The sequence below is a fragment of the Cavia porcellus genome, unplaced genomic scaffold (genome assembly GCF_034190915.1).
Source record: "Cavia porcellus strain 051 isolate PalLab524CR breed Dunkin Hartley unplaced genomic scaffold, mCavPor4.1 scaffold_17, whole genome shotgun sequence".
In the NCBI taxonomy this organism is placed as follows: domain Eukaryota; kingdom Metazoa; phylum Chordata; class Mammalia; order Rodentia; family Caviidae; genus Cavia; species Cavia porcellus.
This window is the reverse complement of record NW_026947500.1, coordinates 63,493,383-63,511,182: the sequence shown is the minus strand read 5'-3', so window position 1 is coordinate 63,511,182 and position 17,800 is coordinate 63,493,383. Positions and strand designations below refer to the sequence as shown.

The 17,800-nt window shown below is 38.8% G+C and overlaps 1 long non-coding RNA gene across 3 annotated transcripts in view; it reads right to left on the bottom strand.

Moving 5' to 3' along the window:
* Nucleotides 1-17,433, bottom strand: part of LOC106027333 (uncharacterized) — a 37,374-nt gene extending 19,941 nt beyond the window's left edge. For 2 of the 3 annotated variants that reach the window (XR_010040319.1, XR_010040320.1), the window contains exons 1-2: nt 17,298-17,433; nt 360-485 (exon numbers count right to left, since the gene is read on the bottom strand). This is a non-coding gene — a long non-coding RNA (uncharacterized LOC106027333). The remainder of the gene's footprint in view (nt 1-359; nt 486-17,297) is intronic. The other variant, XR_010040321.1, reaches the window with a different exon arrangement.
* Nucleotides 17,434-17,800: the final 367 nt, after the last annotated feature.

The following is a 17,800-nucleotide window of genomic DNA, read 5'->3' as shown; positions in this document are numbered from 1 at the left end:
CGACGCATGTCTCAATGACCAGGAGGGAGCTCTGGGATACAGAGGAAGACCTGCTTTTCTGTATGTGGTCTAAAGGACCCTCCAAGTTACACCTCAGTGGTGTCATCCACTCACACATCAATCAGATGCATTATCGGAGGCTACTTTCTGTTCTTCATATACTGCCTGTAAGTCCAGCTCCTAACCAGGGACTGGGCTCCTTCCCTTCTTGGGAGAGGGCAGGGCCAGCTTTGCCACTGTTTGCTCTCAGGGCCCCTAGGTCTCTTATTGGTCTCCTAAGCCCCTGCTCTCAGCCCAGGCCCCTCCCGAGCCTTCCCTCTGCTCCCCTCCCCAGCATGGTCAAAATTCATGGCTCCTACCATGTGGGCTTCTCAGCATCTCCATGCAGTGGACATTTCCTGTGGAAAGGTAGGTGCTGCTGGGATCAAGGCTGGTACTGGTGAGTCCTCTGCAGCATCCCCTCACAGGACTCAGCCACATGGTACCTGCAAACCCAAGATGTCTCACCTTCTCCCTTGAGGAAGGCTCAAGACCCTGGCACCAGCAGCGTCACCAGCAAGGCTTGTTCAGAAGAGACAAGTAGCACTCAAAGTCCTAATTCTCAAACACAACATTTGTCCTCCCCAGCCAAGCAAGGGCTCAGAGCAACTTCTTCATTTCATGTTTCTCTCTTGAAATTTTCTCTGTGAGTGTTGCAAATTTTGTCCTCCTCTAACTGCCATTCGGAGGACCGGTTCTCCTGCTTTGCCTCCCACTTAGGAAGCAATTTCTCTAACTCTAAATAACTTAGGAAGTAATTTCTGTAACATAGATGAGAGGTCCATCTCTTCTCAGTATATATATTTAAAAGTCTAAAACCCATTCTATTAATACATCTTTATTCTGCTGGTCTCTACAAAACAATACAGCTGTTGGATTGCAACGTACATAGAAATTAAATAACTGCTGCACTTGCAGGAGGATGGCAGAGTGGTGAACAGAGAAACAGTCTCTCAAATATTTGAAATCCGGACACCAGAATACAGCAATGAGAAGAAGAAGAGGAGGAGGGAATTGGTTCCTGGGACCCTGAAAGGATCTGAGGTGAGAATTACAGCCTACGAGGAGAATGAAGAGGGGACCAGAATGCAGAGCAGGGAAGTGGCAAGCACTGTTTTCTCCCTGAGCCCATCTTCTGGGAAATCGAGGGACGCCTTGAACCCCCAGAGGCACAGGGACTACCGGTCACCCAAGGGGCTTCCATGGAGAAACACACTGGGAGAACAGAGCAGTGGATTCTGTGGACTGCAGGGGTTGTGAGCTATTCAGGTTCACACGTCCCCCAGGAAAGGACGACTGCTCAGCAGCCTTTCAGGAAAGGGGCAACAGAAGTCACACCACGATCTTGTTTTGACTGATTAGACTCTGTTCCATTCTGTGCGATAGTAGCAAGTCTGAGGGTATAGGCAACTAATTTGAAGGCAATAAGATTCACAAAGATGCCCATTCTGGTTTGACTATTGTCTCCTTTGGAAGTCCTGTAATGTTCACAATGCCTAAGTTTTATTGGTCTTGTTCTCCACTGTTTTGTCCAACTTTATAATATCTAATGAGATAGACAATTCTTTTTAAGGAAACAAGAGACAACGTTGATAACCATTGTTGATAACCTTGTACTCTGTTCTACATCATGTGCTATGTCTATCCTTGGTTTTGACTTACAGCTTTGTTTTGCCATATTTGACTTTATTTTCTCCCCCCCCAAAAAATTAATAAGAACTAAGGAGTAATAAAATCCAAAATGTGTAAATTTTGTTGTAAAAAAGAGAGGGAGGAAAAAAAAAGAGCTCTAACGGATATAACAGCAAGTGTGTTTAGGGGTGTTAAATAGCTGACTATATTAATGTTTTTGGATCATTGAACACAGCTGTTTGCAGTCTCTCTGTTTGAATGTCTACTTTGTATTCTTTGATACTGTGATTTGAGCAACTATTTCCAAGATGATAATATGTAATCTATTAACAGGTGATTTCTTACTGTTATGTTTTTTTTTGTAGTTATGTATTATGTGTAACCTTACACTGCTTTGTTTTGTTTTGTGTTTTTCTCTTTTTCCTCTTAAATAAAAAAAAAGTTTCTGCACGTCAAAAGAAATCTCCAGCATAGTGAAAAGAAAACCTACAAACTGGGAAAAAAATCTTAGTGAACTGTCCCTCAGACAAAGGACTTCTGTCTAAAACATATAGAGAATTAAAAAAAATCAGACCCCCAAAATTCAAGGACCCATTCCAAAAATGGGCATCTGGGATGAATACACAATTCTTAGATGAAGAAATACAAATGGTAAATAAACACATGAAAAAATGTTCATCATCATTGGTCATTAGAGAAATGCAAATTAAAACCACACTGAGATGCCATCTCACTCCTGAAAGAATGGCCAGGATCAAGAAAACCAACAACAAATGTTAGAGAGGCTGTGGGGAAAAAGGAACTCTCCTGCACTGTTGATGGGAGTGTAGACTGGTACAACCATTGTGGAGGTCAGTCTGGAGATTTCTCAAAAAGCTGGGATTGGAAGTCCCATTTGTTCCAGCTATTCCACTTCTAGGCATATTCCCAGAAGAACTGAAAACATCATACCACAGTGATATATGTGCACCCATGTTTATAGCAGCACAATTTGTAATAGCAAGATCTTGGGAACAACCTAAGTGTCCATCAACTGAGAAGTGGATAAAAAGTTGTGGTATTTTTATACAATAGAGTACTACTCAGCTATAAAGAATGATCATATTGAGATTTATAAATAAATGGATGCAGCTTGAGACCATACTCATCAGCAAAATAAATCAAACTCACATATATAAACACCAAATAGTTTCCCTAATGTAAAAATTGGTAAGAATACATAAAAGTATGTGGTGATCATGATTCCCCATTATATTGCTTTGAAGCCTTATAATGTTTTCATTCATTAGTTGGAATGGTTTTATTCCAGCTTGTTTGATTTTGCTGTCTGTGATGGTATGAACAGCTATTTTGAAGAAAATGAGACATTATAATAGATAGTGCTGATTTAATATCATCTTGTTTTGAAGTCCTACCAAGCTCTTGTTCTTCTGTCTCCATCGGTTTTATCATGTTGTATGTTTTTGGATTTTATTATACGTGATAGTATAAACAAAAATTTTTATGGACAAGAAAATAATATAGTAACTATTGTTCGTTTTCTGTTAGTTGGTTCTGAATACCCTGAAATACTTTCATTCTCTTGAATGGTTTTACACTGTCTTGTTATGTTTGATACTATAGTGTATGAAGTTATACTCAATATTTCAAGGAAAGAGACACTATGATAGCCACTGTTATGTCGAGTTGTCTTGTGATGAAACACTATGTTGCTTAAATTGTTCTGTTCTGACCTGTTTTGTTATGTCCTCTTTTACCTTAATCTTTTTTTAAATTAAAAAAAATAAAAGGTCTTTTTACCCAAAAAAAAAAAAAAAAAAGTCACAACTCAGAACACCTGGAGGCCTGGCGCCATCTAGTGGCTGCAAGTGTCAGAGTGAAAGGAAGCCATGCTCAAGTTGGTCCAGGGAGCAAAGTTTAAGTCAGCAGCAGTCATTTGGGGTGAAGTGGGCTGAAAACCAGGCCCAAGGCCATAGCCAGAATGCAGTAGTCTGAACTTCAGGGGAACTAAAGGCCCAGGCCTGCTGGGATTATCCACCACCACCGTAATTCTACTGCTGGTTTGCTGGAATCAGTCAACATAGATCTGGGCTCTGTCTGGCCCCTCTGTCAACCAGTGACAGCAGAGACACACTGTAAAGTGAACATTTCTTATCTCTACTTTTTTTTTTTTGCTGTTTAACATTTAATTTTTGTGTTTATTTTTTATTTCTTTTCTTTTTCTCAATTGTTTTTTGTTGTTTTTATACCAGAACATCTTTCAAGTTACGTGTTTTTGTTTCTTTTCTTCTTTTCCTGTCTGTCTTCCTTTCTTTTCTCTGGATCTCTTCACCAATTCCCAAAGCCTGTACAATCTTCCTTTGTCCTCCAGTCTTGCTTCTAATCCCTTTATCTTCTTCTGTTGTTCCCTTTTTTCCCTCTAACCCCTTTTAAACATTTTCCCTGAGGGTAAACGGCCATAATGAAGAGACATTAACTGTACAGAATTTTTTAGTTTGTTTTAGATTTGGTTACATAACTACAAGTCCTGATCATATGTTTAAAATTGGCAAATTAATAGTTACCAAGGTTGTCATTTCCCAGAAAGGAACTTGTGCCACTGAGCTATATCCCTGGCCCCAAGGTTGTCATTTTCTAGGGAGTGTAGGATGCTATTCTTCCTCATTGTGCTATTTTAACCAAAGTGACGAAAGCAGTCTAATCATGTGTTCTTCCATACATGCCAACACTGAGACTGTCTGCAGATCATAAACAATTCTACAAACCAGGGCCAAAGAACCACAAGCTAGTAAGCCAAATAAGCAGCAGATTCTCATCCCAAATAATTTGAACCAGGAGAATCTTAAAACAGAATCAACACCCAAAGTCAGCGACAACTTGAAGACATCTCTGAGAAGTAGTCATTTCCCAAGAGTTCTTGAAGGCAGCATAAACAATACACAAGCATTAAAGCAGCAATTTCACTGAGCTAAAAATAGAAACAGAGAAGACACAGAAGCCAGCCGCAGCTCGAGATCTGCAGCTGCGAAAAAGCAAACCCAGGGACTGGGGATTTAGCTCAGAGGCATAAGCACCTGCCTTGCAAGCAGGCAGTCGTGAGTTCGATTCCTGGTACCCATTAAAAGGGAAAAAAAAATCCAAACCCAAAGGGCGGTGAGGTGGAGCCATTTGAAAGCAACCTATCTGGATGCTCGAAAGTGGAATCAGTGGAGGTAACCAAGCAGATGATGGGCATAATGAAGGGCATGATTAGTGATTCTAGAGAAGATATACATAAAAAACAGAACAGTTTAGGCAACTGAGGGAAACTATAAATGCCCAAAATAGGAAAAAAATCAAATCTATGAAACAGATTCAAACAAACATCCAGGAGATTAAAAAAATTCCATTAGAAGTATACATAGCAGCACCAAGCAATGTGAGGACAGAATATTCGATCTAGACAACAGAATTTGATTTGTGAGCATGAAAAGAAAGATTTGTTAAAAACAAAAATAGACCATGAAAACTCAATCCACCAGCTGCTAGCTGATTCAAAGAATAATGTAAGATTGAACAGACTCAATGAAAAATCAGGAGACAGTACAAACAACACAAAAAATCTAGTCACCAAAGTAATGGTAGAAAACTTTGCAAAAGTGGAAAAAGAATTTCACATTCAGATGATTAAGGCATAGACATTTCCAATTAGCTACGATCAAAAAAAAATCTACCCAAGCAGGTCATGGTGGTGCACACCTACACTCCCAGCACTCAGGAGGCTGAGGAAGAAGAATCACCATGAGTTCAAAGACACGCTGAGCTACACAATGAGTTAATGGTCAGTCTATATAACAAAGCAAGATCTTGTATCAAAAGCAAAACAAAACAAAAAGCAAACTAGGAAATAAAATCTACCCAAAACACATATAATAGTAAAGATTCTACAAATTCAACACTAGGACAAAATATAAAAAACTGTAAGAGAAAATATCTCACGGAAAGATATCAGAATTGCAGCAGGCTTCTCAATATAAACAAGTAAAGCAGAAGTACTTCAGATCCTGAAAGAAACAATGTCCAACCAAGTTCGATGTATCCTGCAAAATTATCTTTCAAAATTGATGGAGAAATAAGACACTTCCATGACAAAGAACAACTGAAGAAATCCATGACCGATAAAACAACCCTATAAAGATTACTCAAAGGTTTTCTAGAAAGAGTTATGAATGACAATTCTAAAAATTACAACAGGAAGCACTACGAACCAGAGCAAGCACTTAAATAGAGACAAAAAGAAAGAAACCAACAACAGGAAAATAATATGACAAGAACAAATCAATACTTATCACCTATAACCATCATTGTAAATGGCCTCAATTCACCATTCAAAAGAAGCACACTGGCAGAATGTGTCAAGAAAATGAACCAACCATATGCTGAATACAAGAAACACAATTAACTAAAAACCTGATCAATACACTGAAACTCAAAGCATAGGAAACAAGACTTCATGCAACAGGAACCCAGGAAAAGCACAAATAAAGTGAACTTCAAGCCAAGACTGATCAAAAGAGTCAAAGAAGGTCACTTTAACCTTGCTAAGGGAAAACTGCAAGGGGAAAAAATCATAAACATGCATGTACCAAATACCACTGCACACAACTATATCAAAGATATTAACAGACATGGAAAACCATATTGCAATAGGGGACCTTAATAACCTATTGGTAAAAAAGACACACCAACTAGACAAGAAATCAATCAAGAAATATCCGAACTAATCCAAATCTGCAAATGAATGCACTTAGTAGATGGTTATACAGTGTTCCTCCCTAAAACATCAGAATACATGTTCTTCTCAGCTGTGCATGGGATGTTATTCAAGACAGACCACATACTAATCCACACAACATGCTTAAGTAAACACAAAGGAACTGAAATTACTCCATGCATAGTATCAGAATATAGGATACAAAGTTCAACACCCATCCAGATAAAAACATTCCTATACAAAATCAGACTAGATGTTCTTAATCTAAATAAATCCAAGTATGACCAACCAATAGCCAGTGTCATACTAAATGGACAAAAATACAAAGTTTTTATTCTACAATCAGGAAAAGGAAAAGGATGTTCATTATTAACACTCCTATTCAATATAGTTCTGGAAACATTAGCTAGAGCAATTAGACAAGAGAAAGATATAAAATGAATAAGGACAAAAAGGGAAGAAGTCATCATTTGTGCATACATGATACAATACATAGATGATGCCAAAATGTCCACCAAAAGACACCTGCATTTAATAACCAAATTCAGCAGTATTGCCAGATGCAAAATTCATAGCATTTCTGTACACAAATAACAAACCCAGAGAGAAATTACACAAACACCAACTTTTGCAATGGAATCCCCCCAAAATGCAATACTTAGCATGTAATTGAATGAAGAAAATAAAAGCACTTACATTGAAAACTACAATACCTGGGAAAAGGGAATGGAAAAGGTTAACAGAAAAAGAAACCATATTGCTTGTTCTGGGTAGGAAAAAATAACAGAGAGAAAACGTACATACTCCCAAAATTGTTATATAAATTTGATGCCATTCTGATCAAAATACTAACAGTATGGCTCACAGAATTAGAGAAAACATTTTGAAAGTTGATTTTGAACCAGAAGAGATCTAAAATAGCAAACACAATAGTGAGCAACCAAGGCAAAGCAGCGGGCATCACAATTCCAGACTTGAAATTATAATACAGAACCTATAACCACCTATAACTATCATTTTTTTTTTAATTTTATTTAAGAGGAAAAAGAGAAAAACACAAAACAAAACAAAGCAGTGTAAGGGTACACATAATACATAACTACAAAAAAAAAACATAACAGTAAGAAATCACCTGTAAATAGATTACATATTATCATCTTGGAAATAGTTGCTCAAATCACAGTATCAAAGAATACAAAGTAGACATTCAAACAGAGAGACTGCAAACAGCTGTGTTCAATGATCCAAAAACATTAATACAGTCAGCTATTTAACACCCCTAAACATACTTGCTGTTATATCCGTTAGAGCTCTTTTTTTCCCCCTCTCTTTTTTACAACAAAATTTACACATTTTGGATTTTATTACTCCTTAGTTCTTATTACTTTTTTGTGGGGGGGAGAGAATAAAGTCAAATATGGCAAAACAAAGCTGTCAGTCAAACCAAGGATAGACATAGCACATGATGTAGAACAGAGTACAAGGTTATCAACAATGGTTATCAACGTTGTCTCTTGTTTCCTTAAAAAGAATTGTCCATCTCATTAGATATTATAAAGTTGGACAAAACAGTAGAGAACAAGACCAATAAAACTTAGGCATTGTAAACATTACAGGACTTCCAAAGGAGACAATAGTCAAACCAGAATGGGCATCTTAGTGAATCTTATTGCCTTCAAAGTAGTTGCCTATACCCTCAAACTTGATACTATCGCACAGAATGGAGCAGAGTCTCATCAGTCAAAACAAGATCGTGGGAGTATTACAGGACTTCAAAACAAGTTAATAGGAAATCAAAAAGAGTTACTATAATATATCCTATTTTTTTAATTTTTCCCCTTAATTAAAACAAATATAAGAATTAACTAAATAATTATTTTAAAGAATAAGGGAGAGATTGAGTTAAAACAGGACATAACAATATAACAATAGAGGTCAAAGCATGACTGTTTCAGCAACCTCGTGTTTCATCACCAAATAACCCAACTGAATAGTAGTTACCAGAGTGTCTGTCTTTTTACTTGAAATATTTGGATAAAACTTCATATACTATAGCTTCAAATATTTCCATATCAAGAAGCCCAGAATAAAGCCTTTCTAATTAATAAGTGAAAATTTTATAAGGCTTCAAGGCCACATAATGGGGAATCATGATTACCACATATTTTTATACATTTGAATCATTACTTACATTAGGGAAACTATTCGGTATTCATACATGCGGGATTGATTTATTTCACTTATGAGTATGGTCTCAAGCTGCGCCCATTTATTGATAAATATCTCAATGTGATCCTTCTTTATAGCTGAATAATACTCCATTGTATAGAAATACCACTACTTTTTTATCCATTCCTCAGTTGATGGACACTTGGGTTGTTTCCAAGATCTGGCGATTACAAATTGTGCTGCTATAAACATAGGTGCACATATATCACTGTGGTATGATGTTTTCAGCTCTTCTGGGAATATGCCTAGAAGTGGAATAGCTGGAATAAATGGGATTTCCAATCCCAAATTTTTGAGAAATCTCCAGACAGATCTCCACAAAGGCTGTACCAGTCTACACTCCCACCAACAGTGCAGGAGAGTTCCTTTTTCCCCACAGCCTCTCCAGTATTTGTTGTTGTTGGTTTTCTTGATCCTGGCCATTCTTTCAGGAGTGAGATGGTATCTCAGTGTGGTTTTAATTTGCATTTCTCTAATGACCAATGATGATGAACATTTTTTCATGTATTTATTTGCCATTTGCATTTCTTCATCTGAGAACTGCGTATTCATCTCAGATGCCCATTTTTGGATTGGATCTTTGAATTTTGGAGGTCTGAGTTTTTTTAATTCTTTATATGTTTTAGACAAGAGTCCCTTGTCTGAGGGGGAGTTCATTAAGTTCTTTTCTCAGTTTGTGGGTTTTCTTTTCACTATGCTGGAGATTTCTTTTGACATGCAGAAACTTTTTAATAAGAAGTGGTCCCAGTTATTGATTCTGGGAAGTGTTTCCCGTGCGGTTTGAGTCCTGTTCATGAATTCTCTACCTACTCCTATGTCTCCAAGATTTCCACCCAATTTGTCTTCCAATAGTTTTAGTGTTTCTGTTTTAATATTCAGATCTTTGACCCATTTAGATTTTAATTTAGTACATGGTGATAGACATGGGTCTAGCTTTAGTTTTCGGCAAATGGAGAGCCAGTTTTTCCAGCACCATTTATTAAAGAGACTGTCGTTCTTCCAGTGAACCTGCTTGGATCCTTTATCAAAGATAAGGTGGTTGAGTGTGTTTGTAGTTGTGGTTGTATCTTTTAATGTATTCCATTGATCTTCGGCTCTGTTTTGATTCCAATACCATGTTGATTTTACTACTGTTGCTTTGTAGTATAACTTCAAGTCAGGGATTGTGATGCCTCCTGCTTTGTCTTTGCTGCTTAGAATTGCCTTTGTGATTCTAGGTCTCTTCTGGTTCCAGATGAAATTTAGGAGTGATTTCTCTAGATCTATAAGGTATGTTGATGGTATTTCTATTGGGATTGCATTGAATCTGTATAAGAGTTTTGGGAGAATGGCCATCTTCACAATGTTTGTTCTTCCTATCCATGAGCAAGGGATGTCTTTCCATTTTCTGAGATCATCTTCAATTTCCTTTTTCAGTGTATTATAATTTTCACTGTATAAGTCTTTCACTTCTTTCGTAAGAGTAATTCCTAAATATTTCATTTTTTTGGTTGCTAATGTGAATAGTCCAGTTTCTCTTATTTCCCTCTCTGTGATTTTGTTGTTTTTGTATAGGAATGCTATTGATTTGAGTATTGATTTTGTATCCAGCCACATTACTGAATTTATTTATTGTATCTAAGTCTTTCAATGGAGTTTAGGGGGTCTTCTATGTAGAGTATCATGTCATCTGCAAACAATGATAACTTAACTTCTTCTTTTCCTATCTTTACCCCTTTTATTTCTCTTTCTTGCCTAATTGCTCTGGCTAGTACTTCCAGTACTATATTGAATAGGAGTGGTGATAAAGGACATCCTTGTCTTGTGCCTGATTTTAAAGTAAAGGCTTTCAGTTTTTGGCCATTTAGTATGATGCTGGCTGTTGGTTTGTCATAAATGGCCTTTATCATATTGAGGTAAAGACCATCTATTCCAATTTTCTGTAAAGTTTTTATCATGAATAAATGTTGGACCTTATCAAAGGCTTTTTCTGCATCTATAGAAATGATCATGTGATTCTTATTTTTGGCTTTATTGATATGGTGGATTACATTTATTGATTGGCATATGTTGAACCATCCTTGCATTCCTGGGATGAATCCCACTTGGTCATGGTGTATAATCTTCTTGATGATTTGCTGGATCCTATTTGCCAATATTTTATTGAGGATTTTTGCATCTGTGTTCATTAGGGAGATCGGTCTATAGTTCTCTTTTTTAGTTGGGTCTTTCTCAGGTTTTGGTACTGCAGTAATATTTGCTTCTAGGAATGACTTAGGAAGGATTGCTTCCCTTTCAATTTCATTGAATAGTTTGAGGAGTGTCGGCATTAGGTCTTCTTTGTATTTCTTGTAGAATTCTGCAGTGAATCCATCTGGGCCTGGAATCTTCTTGGTGGGTAAGGACTTAATTACATTTTCAATTTCATTAACAGAGATTGGGTTATTCAACAGTTTTTACATCCTCTTGATCTAGCTTTGGCACTTCATATGCTTCTAAGAATCTGTCTATTTCTTCGGTGTTATCAAACTTTTGAGAGTAGAGGTTTTCGAAATAGGTGTTGATGATCTTCTGTATTTCTATTGGGTCTGTAGTGATTTCTCCTTTTTCATTTCTTATTGCATGAATTTGAGCTTTTTCTTCCCTTTTTTTAATAAGGTTGGCTAGGGGATTATCGATTTTATTTATTCTTTCAAAGAACCAACTCTTTGATTCGTTGATTCTTTGGATTGTTTTCTTAGTCTCTGTTGCATTGCTTTCTGCTCTGATTTTTATAATTTCCTCTCCTCTTTTGGCTTTGGGCTTGACTTGCTCTTCTTTTTCTAGCTGTTTGAGGTGTAGCGTCAAGTTATTTATTTGTATTCGTTCTGTTTTCCTGATGTGGGAACTCAGTGCAATAAATTTTCCTCTCAGGACGGCTTTCATTGCATCCCACAGATTCCGGAAAGTTGTATCTGCATTTTAATTTTCTTTTAGGTATTGTTTAATTTTTTCTTTAATTTCTTCTGTGACCCACTGATTACTCAAGAGAGTGTTATTCAGTTTCCATGTGTTTGCAGGATTTTTGCAGTATCTTTTATCATTAATTTCGAATGTCAGAGCGCTATGATCCGATAACATGCAAGGGATGATTTCAGCTCTTTTGCACTTGTTTAAGTATGTTCTGTGAGCTAATATATGGTCTATTTTAGAGAATGATCCATGTACTGCTGAGAAGAATCTGTATTCTGATGTTGGGTGGAACATTCTGTATATGTCTATCAAACCCATTTGTTCACAGGTATGATTCAGTTCTGTTATTTCTTTGCTCATTTTCTGTCTGGTTGATCTGTCCCTTGGTGTCAATGGCATATTAAGGTCTCCTGTTACAATTGTGTTACTGATAATTTGAGTTTTCATTTCTGTTAATAATTGTTTTATATAACTGGTGCTCTGGAGTTTGGTGCGTATATATTTAAGATAGTTATCTCTTCCTCTTGGAGTTTTCCCCTTACGCGTATGTAGTGACCTACTTTGTCCTTTACGGTCATTGTTGGTTTAAAGTTCACGTTGTCTGCAAACAGAATGGCTACTCCTGCCTTTCTTTGGATTCGTGCTGCATGAAGTATTGTTTTCCATCCTTTGACTTTCAGTCTGTGAGTATCCTTCTGGGTTAGATGGGTTTCCTGTAAACAGCATATGGTTGGATTTTGTTTCTTGATCCATTCTGCTAGTCTGTTTCTTTTGATTGGTGCATTGAGACCATTTACATTAATAGTTATTACTGTTAAATGCTGGTTTATTGTTGGCATGTTATCTCTCTGCTGTTGCATCTTTATCTTTCTGTTCTGTTTAATTATTTGCTTTGCTTAGTGGTTTTTTCCTTTGTGTATCTAAACTGTCTTTCAGTATCTTTTGCAGGGTTGGTTTTGTGTTCATGAAGTTCTTCAGCTGTTTTTGTCATGGAATTTCACCATCAATTCTGAATGATAGTTTTGCAGGATACATCAGTTTATGTTGGAAATCATTTTGCTTTAGGATCTGGAATACTTCACTCCATGCTCTTCTTGACTTTATCGTTTGTGCTGAGAATTCTGCTGTGATTCTGATAGGTTTTCCTTTATAAGTGATCTGTCTTTTCTCTCTGACAGCTTTTAATAATCTATTCTTGTGTTGGATTTCTGTGACGGTGATTATTATATGTCTGGGTGTAGTTTTATATGCTTCACTGATCCTGATGTAGTTTCTGATCTCATGCTTGGGAAATTTTCAGCTATTACTTCTCTAAATATCCTCTTGATATCCTTTATGTTGTCTCCTTCTTTTTCCTTAATCTCTATCATTCTTATGTTATTCTTCTTTGCATCGTCTTGCAGTTGTTGAATTGTTGTTTCCTGATTCCTTGTTATTTTTAAAAGATCTTTCCTTTCCTGTTCACTAGCTGCAATCCTGTCTTCAAGGTCTGAAATTCATTCTTCACTTTCATTAAGGCGGTTTTTACAACTTTCAGTGGAGTTTTTTATTTCCTGTATATCTCTGTGCATCTGCATTATGTATTCTGTTTCTTATATTGCTCGTCTAGGGATTCTATTTTGTTTAGTTCCCCCAATTTTTTATCTGTGTTTTCTTTAGATATATTTAGAATCTCTTTCATTTCTTTTATCATTTCTTCTTTTATCTGGGAGATTATTTCGAGTTTGAATTTCTTTAAAGCTTCCTGGAGTTGCTTGTCAATTTCAGTAGCTATTGTGTCCGATATTTGAGGTGAATGGCATATATTTTCTTCTATATACATTGCTCCTAGGGTTTCTTGAGATGGGCTGGAGGTTTGAGGTTGTAATTTGGTCTTTTGTTTTGTCATTTTCCTATATTTCTGTGTTTCAAGTGTTAAAAGCTTCCTCAGGATCTGTTGAAAATCCCCTTCTATGTTTACAGCTACTGAGACTCTGGCACCACGCTACCCCAAGCCATTGGGCCTGCAGAACCAATGGGCCTCCTCTGCCTGCTCAGAACTCCACAGTTCCAGACAAGCTGGGCCTCAGGGACACTGTGTATCCACCTGCCCCTTGGAAGCTCCACAGTTCTTCAATCGCAGCCGGGTTAGGGTACTCACCACAGGCCGCGGTGCCTCAGGAGCCTGTGGTCCCTCCCTGCTTGCAGTATAACCATCATTGTGATGGTTACATGACAAAAACACCACAGTACTGAGAAACAAAACAAACCTGTGGAACAGGAAAGGTCAGTGGAACAGGAAAAAAGATGTAGACACAAGTCCAAACATACTCAGCTACCTTATCTTTTACAAAAGGTTCAAACATCATTATAGAAAGGGTACCACTTTAAAAAATAGTGGGAGAAAACTATTTTCCACATTCCAAAGACTAAAACTAGGCCTGTATTTCTCATTAGGCAATGAATCAATCAATTATTTAAATATTAAAACAGAAACATTAAGCCTGCTGCAAGAGAAAAAAGGTTGAAATCTTGAAGACACAGGTATAGGCAAAGACTTTATAAACAAAAATCTAATCTCCCAAAAAAATCACAAAAAATCCACAACTGAGATTCTGTCATACTAAAAAGCATTTGCACAGCAAAAGAAACTAAAAACAGAGTGAAAAGACAACCAAGACAAGGGAAAAATTTTTTATCATTATTCCTCAAAGGAATATCTAGAATATATATTTAGAATTTATGTATAGAATATATGAAGAACTCAATAAAATCAGACCCTCCAAATTTAAAGCCAAAATCCAAAAGTGGGCATATGAAATGAATACATACTTCTTAAATGAGGAAATACGAAAGGCAAATAAATACATGCAAAAATGTTCAAGATCACTAGTCACTTAGAAGATGCAAATTAAAACAACCCTGAGATTCCATCTCACTCCACAAAGAATGGCTATTATCCAGAAACCAACCAATAACAAATACTGGAGGGGCTGTGGGGAAAAAGCAGTCCATATGCCCTATTGGTGGGAGTACAGACTGGTGCGAACACTGTGGAAATAAGTGTGGAGATTCCTCAAAACCCAGGCCTACAGGTTCCATTTGGCCCAGTTGTACCCCTTCTTGGTATCTTCCAAAGCAATGCAAAGCATCATATCACAGCAATATATGCAGGCCCATGTCGATAGCAGCACAGTTTATAGAAGTTAAGTCCTGGAAACAACCCAAATGCCCATTAGCTGATGAATGAATGCCGAAGATGTGTTCCTTTCATACAACGCAGTACTACTCAGCCATAAAGAAGGATGAGCTTGAGACATTTCTAGGTAAATGGATACACACTGAGTCAGCTCTTAAATGAAGTTAATCAGACACGTGTTCAAATGTTGCACAGTTTACGTACTGTGACAAACTCAAAGTGTAAATGAGGACCAAAATGTATATTAGAGAGTGTGAAATAGAAAGACAATGTTCAAATGAGAAAGGGAGCTAGGGAGAGGAACTGGGAGGGAGCTGGGAGAAGAACAAGAGAGAATAGAAGGAAAAAATGGAAGTACAGCTGCTGTAAACGAGGCGCAGAAGAGCAGTCAACGGGAAGAGAGGGAAAGGGGAAAAAGCTGCAAGGTACATCATACATGGGTACAAATTCCCAATGATGAGTGCTAGCATCATGCATATCTAAAATGCACAAAAACAGCGGCATAAGCGCCTGCCTTGAAAGCAGGAAGTCGTGAGTTCGATCCCCGGTACCGATAAAAAGGAAAAAGACAAAAAAATAAAAAAATAAAAAAATAAAAAAATAAAAATAAAATGCACAAAAATTAATTTAAAAAGAAAAGAAATTAATTCCTGGCTGGGGCAGTGGCTCAGCCATACAGCACTTGCCTGCACAAAGGCTTGGGGTCACTCTAAAGCACTAGGTAGGGAGGAGCAGGGAACAGTAAATAACTGCTCAAAGTCACAATTAAGAGGAGGAAAACCAGTGCTTCAAACCAGGTACATATGCCTCTGCTTTCGTTCAGTTCACATGGCTGCAAGAGATCTTGCTGAGGAACAAGAGGAATTTACTGACATGACACACACGGAAAAATTAACTGGGACTCGGGGAAAATGAGGAACACATGTCCTTGGCAGGATGCACTTCTTCCAGGTGGGAAGCACAAGCCTGGTCAGCCTTCCAGCAGCTCCAGGAGCCTCACGAATAAGAAAATACCACGATTGTTATTCTGTTGGGTGCTAAGTTGTCCGATGGAGCTCCAATCTGACTTCCTTAGCCCAATACTTTCTGATCACCCACGTCTTTTAGTCTGCACCCAGCCTGCTCTTCAATCCCTCTGCCAGGTAAATCCTTTTCCTGTGGCTTAGTTTCCAGTCCCCAAACACAGACTGATGAGCACCGCCTACTCCCTCTCTAAAGGTAGCTTGCAGGTCAGTCTACATACTGCTTGGCAATGGGCCTGAACTAACCATCCTGTGCATTGCTGGTTCGCCTGCCTTGGAAATGATGACCCAGTATTCAGGACTCAGCTCATTCTCCATACCACTTTGGCCACCTGACAGAGTCCAACACAGCGCAACACAGGCACGCACATACACCACGTGCACGCATACACGTACACACACACACACTATGCACAAATGCTGCCTTAGGTCACACATTTATTACACCACCTTGCACTTAATTTTGTTGTAGTTCTTAGAGCTAACTAAACCTACTTTATTCACGGTTCTTGACAACTTGGGGAACCTGAACTACATAAAAGGAGAAATATTTTCCTGCCTTGTTCTTCTCTGATTTCAGATCTTTGGATAGAGCATTTAGCACCTCAAGGGCATTTAATAAAATTCTGATAAATGTGTAAGTACCCAGTTAAGACATACAGGGGCGTAGCCATAGGTTTCTGCTCTTCACAGATGTGGGTAGAACGATGTCCTGACTTGAATATCCAGTCCAAGCTCCATCCTTAATGGCAGAAATCTCCTGTGCTTTGTATTTCTATCAGCTTTTCATAGGTGAAGATGAGACTTCGAAAAGTGATTTAATCAAGCTCAGAGGGCACATGGCTGAGCCCAGGGGAAAGGTCTCTGCAGTTCCCTCATGCCCTTGAACATCATATTCCATGACCCTTCCTCTCTCCACAGTAAGTAAGGTAAAAGAAAACACTACGCTAAGCAATTTTAGAATGACAGCGTACAACAATGCAGAAAGTAAGTAATCATCATTTCTCTTCCCTGTGAACCTAATTAGGGAGCTCATCATTCCACAAGCAGCACAGGTCAACCGCGAGTAAACACCAGGAGAGATTAAATCCCACAGCAACAGATTCAGCTCAGCACTGCTGAAGACATCTCCTGTCACCTTCTGAGACATGAGGGGCTCCGTGGGAATTCAGGAGCAAGATCTCTCGCCCATGTTTACCATGGAACCCCGCGCCAGGTCTGTGGCGCACAGGCTCCAGAGTGGCAATCACTAAACATTTCAGAAAACCGCTGGGCAAACATTCTCTAATGTAAGGAAGGAGGCCCACAAGCAGCTCCCCAGCCCGCGGGTTCTCCGAAGGTCCCGCCCTCCATGGCTAGCCCTTCCCCTATTGGCCTATCGCCCGTCCATCACGAGGCCCCACGGCTCCGCTCCGCCATCCCCGCTCCCTGCCTCGGCCCCTAGCGACCCCTACCCCGGGGTCTGACCTTCCAGGACCCCTTCTCCGAGTCTTTCGCTCAGAGCTTCGTTCACCTTTCTTCCCGAGGGTAGCACCGCTTTGCTGTTTCCTGGTCCCAGACAGTTCCTGGGAACTTCTGCTGCATTGGAATCACCAGCCCCTTCAGCCACAACTCTGAGGGGCGTGACAACGTTGCCACGCCCCCTTACCACTGCGCCTGCGCACTAGGTAAGTGAGGGGAAGCTAGGCTTCTGGGAAGGGGGAGGCATTGCTTTGGTAGCACTGAGCCTCCGAGCTTGCGCAGTGTTCCCTGGCCAAGACTGAATTTTCAGGGCCCGGAATCCCTGAACTGTGCTGACCCTAAGAAGCTGTGGTGGGCATCTTGGTTCACAATCCGACCCTAATATCTTCCTCCTAGAACCCGCCCAGCAGTCTGAGTGTTTGATAGACACCTGCAGTTCCATTTCTTTGCTTCAAATTCTTCCCTGTTTCTTTTGTGTCTGTGGTCCCAGGTCTGGTACCCTGCATGGTGGTGACTGCGGAAAAGCCTGGCCAGCCGCCTGTCTTAGCCTCACTT